The following is a 6832-nucleotide window of genomic DNA, read 5'->3' as shown; positions in this document are numbered from 1 at the left end:
GGTGAATGATCGCGCGATGGCGAGCTAGTAGATGGCGAACCATGTCTCTTCAGAACCTCTGGTCAACGAAGCGTAGGAGAACGCGTACGCGCAGGTTGTAAATCATGCGGGCGGTCCGCAGATCGCCGATAAACAGGTGATTGTTGACGCGTAGGAGAACGCTGATGAATAGGCGATACTAGAATCACCTGTGAACGCTGGTGAGCAGGTGAACGCTGGCGAGCAGGTGATCGCTGGCGAGCAGGTGATCGCTGGCGAGCAGGAGGGTGACGCGTGAGATCCTATGAAGGAACAGGTGGCGCGGCGCGTTCACGAACAGGAACAGGAAGATCGTGGGCGAACATGTGCTTTTGAAACGCGCTGGAGAACGCGAACGCTGTTGCGTAGACACAGGATGAGAGAGGTCAGGAGACTGATGGCGCGCAGGGAGTCCAACAGGGATTGCAGGATGGTCAGAGACCACAGGGCGATGATCCTCAAAAGAGCGCTGACGCTCAGAAGAGCACTGACGAGCAGGAGAGCGCCTGTGCGCTAACACTGCAGAAGGGCGAGCAGAAGAATGCTGGCGCGCTAAGCGTTCCTCAGGAACCACAGGATGTAGGATGTCCTCAGGAGAGCGCTGACGAGGAGGGCGAACATCAGGAGAGGGCCGGCGAACAGGTGAGCACTGACGATCAGGAGAGCATTGACGAGCAGGAGAGCGCCGACGATCAGGAGAGCGCTGACGAGCAGGAGAGCGCTGACGAGCAGGAGAGCGCTGACGAGCAGGAGAGCGCCTGTGCACTAGCACTGCACGTGGAAGGGAAGAATCCCTTTGCCCCGAAGGGACCGTTGCCTGTCGGGTGACGAGTTCCCCAGAAGGTGAAGATCTAGCAGGAGTTGGAGAACGGTCTGCAGAGAGGTCCAAGGGAGCAGGAGCTGTAGGCTGAGTACGACGAGGAGAGTCCCCTTCAGAGGAAGAAGATCCAAAAAGGCTCCTCTTAACCCCCTTATAAGGGGAAGGGAGACCCTTGCGACGCAGTGGACGGTGAGCCTTACGGCGGAGGCGGCCACGGGCAAGATCAATAGGACCATCAGTCCTCCGAAGGTGAGTCTCAGTCAGGGCACTACCCTTAGAAGGAAGCTGAGCAGCAGAAGAGCCCGTAGGACTCACTTCCCCCTTCGAAGGATGTATGGAAGGGGGAGGAGAGCCGTCAGCACCATCATCCTCAACTGCACCTGCAGAATATTGCCCAGCCACATCGGAGGCCTCTGCCACCACGACGTCGACGATAGACAGAGGGTCTACCTCTGCTACTGCCGGCGACTGCTTAACGGCGGCCCCCAATGAGACAAGGTCAATCAAGGCGACCCTGGAGGGCAAACCCTTAAGCCCCAGGGAAGCCTAAATCTGTAAGAGATCATCATTAGACAAGGAGTTATCAATGGCCTCCCCCGGAGGAGGAGGGGAACCGCCCCGCTATGGGAGGCGACGCCCTCTCCCCCCACCCAAGGTCGGGAAACAGAACTAGGGCCTGCGCTACCACTCGGCCGACTCTCCTTAGGAACCGGACGAGGGGGAGCTTCGGAGGAGGTTTGGGCGGCGAAAGAAGAATCCCGAGAACCTTCCTCCTTCAAGGCAACCCCAGAAGGAGAACAGTCTCCCTTGGACTTCTTCTTACGCCGGCGGCCAAAACTCTCCCACTGGGAGGCAGACCACTCCCTACACTCACAACACATGTTTTCCTGGTCACACCGTCGGCCCCGACACTGAGGGCAAAGGGTGTGAGGGTCCGTATCTAAGGCCGACATAAAGGTCCCACAAGGGCGGCCGGCAATACCAGGGCGGCCGGCAACACCAGGGCAGCCGGCAACACCAGGGCGGCCGGCAACACCAGGGCACGTACGCATAGTAAGATAATAATAAACGTAAGTCAAATTCAAACAAACACACAAGCTGTAAAAAAGAAAAAGCAGAAAAAAGATTAAAGGCTGTCAACGATGACGATGAACAGACACGTCTGTTCACCGCCAAGCCAAAAGTGAAGTGAAGCAAGTCACCGGTGTGTAGGGGGAGGGGGGTAGCAAGCTACCTTTCCCCTACCCCCGCTAACTAGCGCGGGGGTAATTAACCCTCGTTAAAACTATTGGCTTGTCATTTCAGCTGCGCTAAAAGGTAAACCCAATGTAAATAGCGTGGTTTGTATTTCGGTTACGGAACAAAAACATGTTTACCTTATGCTAGCCTAATTTGAATTACTAAAGCTAACTGCTTTTTATTTTAACTTACAGTTTCTAGTATACTGAATAACCACCAAGTAGACTTCTAAACATATCTTAACTTATAGCCTAGCTATAGGTCTATTTCATAAATATTAGATTCAAACTGTCTTCAGGATATTTAGTTAGCCTAGCTATAGGTCTATTTCATAAATATGACAAATTCGAAGATAATTTGTATTTTTCCTAACCATACAAACCTTAGCTATTTACATTGGGTTTACCTTTTAGCGTAGCTGAAATGGCGAGCCATTAGAATTTTAAGGAGGGTGTATTACCCCCGAGCTAGTTAGCAAGGGGGTAGGGGAGTGGTAGCTAGCTACCCCTCCCCCCCTCACACACCGGTGAATTGCTTCACTTTCACTCAGAGGTAGGACTTGTCTTGGGGGACAGGGCTGGCAGGCAAATATATGTAAATAGCTAAGGTTTGTATGGTTAGGAAAAATACAAATTATCTTCGAATTTGTCATTTGTTCTGTAACCGAAATACAAACCACACTATTTACATTGGGTGACTTACCCCTTAGGAAGGGTGGAAAGTCCCCAGCCATACTGGCTTTGGCTTTACCCGGGAACTCAGAATCCGAGTGAGTCGCACTCGAGAAAAGGAGTCCCTGCACCTCACAAGTTCCTTGCTCCGCAACGAACCGTGTGGCCTACATAAGCTTGTGTGTGAAGGAAGAAGTGTGACCCGTCCTAGGCAGTTGACCTGGAGTTCCAGAAGGAACTCTGGGTTAGGACGTTCCCAATACCACCTCGTCAGGGTATGGGGGACGCGACAGTATTGACTCAATACTCGGAACACAAGGAAGCATGGTTTACCTGCAGAAGTTTGAGGTCAGCTATGCAGAGACCAGGATGCTGCTTCCCAGTAGAGGGGAAGATGAAGAAAGAAGTAAGGGCCAGACATACTTCTTTCGTTCATGCAGACTAAAACCTGATAACAATACCCTCAACCTTCTGCTACCCGTCCAAAAAGGAGCCTGAGGTTAGACCAGCTGTTGTGTAGCCACCACAGAACGATAGAATCGTATCGATACTTCCATGGGTCACGTCCTGCAGGAAGTGGGCTGCGAAGGTCATTAGACGCTTCCATACTCCAGCTTGTAGCACCTGCATCACAGAGTAGTATTACTCGAAGGCGTGGGACGTTGCGATGTATCCGACATCGTGCTGTAAAGCGACGTGACGAGGGAGGGTCTGGATTCAGGTCGAGATGAATGTCCTTGAGTCCGAGCTGAAGAGGTATACTGGTGACTCTCCCCCGTGTCCTTCTTGTGCTCCCAACACGGCTGCACGGGAGGACAAACTGCAGCTGTTCCCAAAGATAACCCCTCGATTCCTTTACTGGCAAGAAGGAGAAGGTTTTGGGGCATCTGATACAGAATGGTGACTCGAAATCTTGAAGGAATTGGACCGAAGGGCCGGGACCCCAAGATTCTGAGTCTAGCCAACAACTCAGGAGCGAACCTGAATGTTGCCTTCCCCCATTCCTTAGAAAGGGCGGAGTCGTACGAGACCAAGAAGATTGCTTACACACTGGCCCCGGCCAGAGTCAGCAGGAGCCCCAAGACGGAATACGATCAGAGGCCTGACGTAAAGGGTCTTGAGAAGATATCTTAAGGGACTAAAAAGTCCGAACCATGCTCCATGTTGGAGGTCTCACTCCGACTGGGGCAGGGACGTTCGCAGCTTCGCATGAGCGAGGAAAGGTCCAGCGGGAAGGAAAAAGTTTATTCCTTTCAGCCTGAAGGTCAGGGAAAAGCTGAGCGACAGGCTTCACTGCCGAGAGCGAAAGGAGTTTCCTCCTGCCGAAAAGCAATAAGTTCGTTATTGCTGGAGAAGAGGCCTCAAGGGAAAAGGTATATCTCCCACGACACAAACCACAGAAGACTCCCCACTTCGCCTGGTAGACCCCTGCGGATGACTATCGCTGATGACGCGACCTCCGCCCCGCGACTGTAGCGGGTTATCTCTCCTTGGGGAGGAGGCGTAGTGTCTCCAGGCGTGAAGCCGAAGCGATGCCCCGGCTCGTGAAAGATGTTGCAGTGTGGTTGTTTGAGTAGCCTGTGCCGTGGGAGAAGCTCTCCCGGGAGTTCCGTCAGGGGAAGCAGAGGGTCCGGAAACCGTTCAGCGTATAGTCCCAGTGGAGCTCTCAGGGCCATTGAAAGGTTGACAGACAACCTGGTCTTGTTGAGACCCATTCTCAACAGACAACAAAGGAAGGAAGACGCAGGTGTCGATGTTGTCCCACCATCACCGGAATGCATCTTGCCAAAGAGTCTTGGGGTCTGAGACTGGGGGGAAGAACATCGGAAGCTCGAGGTTCCAAGCTGTCGCGATCAGGTCCCCCAGGCCAGGACTTGCTGGTTACTAAAGGCCAAAGACCCCCAGGTACACTCTATCTACGAGGCTCTGCTCAGATAGTCGGAGAGAACATTCCTCTGCCCGGAATGAGCGAGCCGATAGTGGTATCGAGAGGATCTCAAATCATCTCAGTATCTCTACTGCAAGATGCGAAGGTATGAAAATGCGTCCCTTGCTGGTTGGAACACGCCAGTACCATGAAGTCGTCGCGCACGGAGCGACTCGGCAGGAACTGTAGGATCTGTAGAGGGGCCAGATTACGGCCCCTAAGCCTGCCTGAATGATGGAGAGGTATCCTTCAGGTCCTGACCATAGGCCTGAACCGGAACATGCCCCCCCCCCCCTTTTCTTTGACGAGTCCGAGAACAGCATCAAAACTGTGGGGAAAGGACGAGAATATCCACTCCCATCAAGAGGTTCCATAGGTCAACACCCATTGCAGGTCTAATCGCTCCGCTGGTCCCATAGGGGCCAGAAAGTCCGGTTAATCGTTGCTTTGAAACCACCGGAACTCTGGCCGCCCCACAGGGAACTTATCCTGAGGCGACCGTTCGGAACTTTAGACGGGTCAATGAGGAAAAGAGACCTAGGAAACATTCCAAGGTAGGGCTGAAAGCTCTGCTTGACTGAGAACAGGTACTGCGACTCTCCTCAGCCTTGCCACAGTAAACTGAAGGGAAGGCTCGGAGGAGGAGGCAACAGCATCTGGCGACCCCAGGCGGTCACCCATCCAAGTACCGACCAGACCCGACGTTGCTTAACCTCGCTGGACAGACGAGAAGCGAGGTTTCCAACGTGGTAAGGCCGTTGACTCAATATCATGGCTAGATACTCCAGATGTTGAGGCAGAAGTAGAGAAGGCTCCTAGCAAATTACCATGATCCCTCACTCGTGGTAAGGATCCGGAAGCTTGTCCCAGCGTTGAAGAAGGTCGAACCCGAGCCTACCGGAGTTGACCAGACCTCCAAAATGCAAAGGAGGCGGAAGCCTGCTCCTGCGCGGCCATGAGGAAAGCAGGGAGAGTTCTCTGGAGAAAAACTTGCGATGCCACGGTGGGATCGCCACAACGCATGTTAAGCAGGAACACCTGTAGTCTAGGCTGAATTCATAGAGCTTCCTGGAAGATGGATGGAATGGAAACTGAAAGTACCCGTCCTTCCGATCCAGGGCCTAAGGAGTCCTGTCGCCTCATTACCAGTCTGATCGATTCTGCTGTTCCACGCTGGACGAAGTTTGTTCGACAAACTTGATCAGAGCTGAGAGGTCGACTACGGAATACCCGTCTCAGATGCTTTCCTACGAGAAAGGATCGACTGAAGAAGCCGGGGGGTGAAGCCGTCGACAATACTATGGAGGACCTCATCCTAAGGCATGAATCATTCTGCCCAAACGGGCAAAACTCTTGCCGACCCCATGGCATAGAGGTTCAGTGACACTGAATTCGCTGACAGAGACAGCAGGCGCGATATCCTTGGCTGATCACGGAGATCGTGCAGGAATCGGCCTCGGGAAGCTGTTATCCGGAAGAGTAACCTTAGGCATCCTCCCAGCGTGAGACCTGCAAGGGGGGGTTGCCAATCCTAGAGTTCGTGAACTCTGCCGCTCCCTCTAGGATTATGGCCCCCCCGGGAGAGCCTCCCGTGCTACCTGTTCCTGTCAGGAGGGGACTGCTATTGGACACCTTGTCTTAGTTGCCGTAGCCGGTCCGATAACTTAGGCCGACGAGGCTGAAAGAAAGAGGCGCTGGAGGCCTGCAGGGGCTGGAAGAAAGCGCCTCGGTAAAGTGAAAACGGAAGTCGACTTCCCCGTACAACCGCTGTCTATGTCTCTGTCCTTGGGCACAAACAAGCTCTTCCCAAGGATGGAAGGGTGTCTGAGTTTGTCGACATCCACGGATGAGACACCCGAGAGTAAGACCTCGGTCATTGCGTCCAGATGGTCCAACATCGAGCTTGCCCGCAAGTTCGAAACTTGGCAACAAAACGCCGAGGTGCTTGACCCCGAGAGGAGGAAAGTACTCATGAACTTCCTGTAGCTTCCTTGAACAAAACCTCGGGTCGCAACCGAGGAAGGAAAGGACCTGGTAAGCCCCTTTCACGAGATGGAGAAGAGGAAGGGGTAAACCAGTCAGCCCCTGGCCGATGGAGAAATCTCAAACAGAAAGCTCCCCGGAAAAACCCCTCCAGGGAATGACGGGGAAGGGCTA

At 53.4% G+C, this 6832-nt stretch overlaps 1 pseudogene; it reads right to left on the bottom strand.

Moving 5' to 3' along the window:
- Nucleotides 1-5319: 5319 nt before the first annotated feature.
- On the bottom strand, nucleotides 5320-5438 carry LOC137626363 (5S ribosomal RNA; annotated as a pseudogene).
- Nucleotides 5439-6832: the final 1394 nt, after the last annotated feature.

Source organism: Palaemon carinicauda, chromosome 33, assembly GCF_036898095.1.
Source record: "Palaemon carinicauda isolate YSFRI2023 chromosome 33, ASM3689809v2, whole genome shotgun sequence".
Classification (NCBI taxonomy): Eukaryota; Metazoa; Arthropoda; class Malacostraca; order Decapoda; family Palaemonidae; genus Palaemon; species Palaemon carinicauda.
Note: the sequence above shows the minus strand (reverse complement) of the source record. Positions and strands in the feature narration are given on the sequence as shown.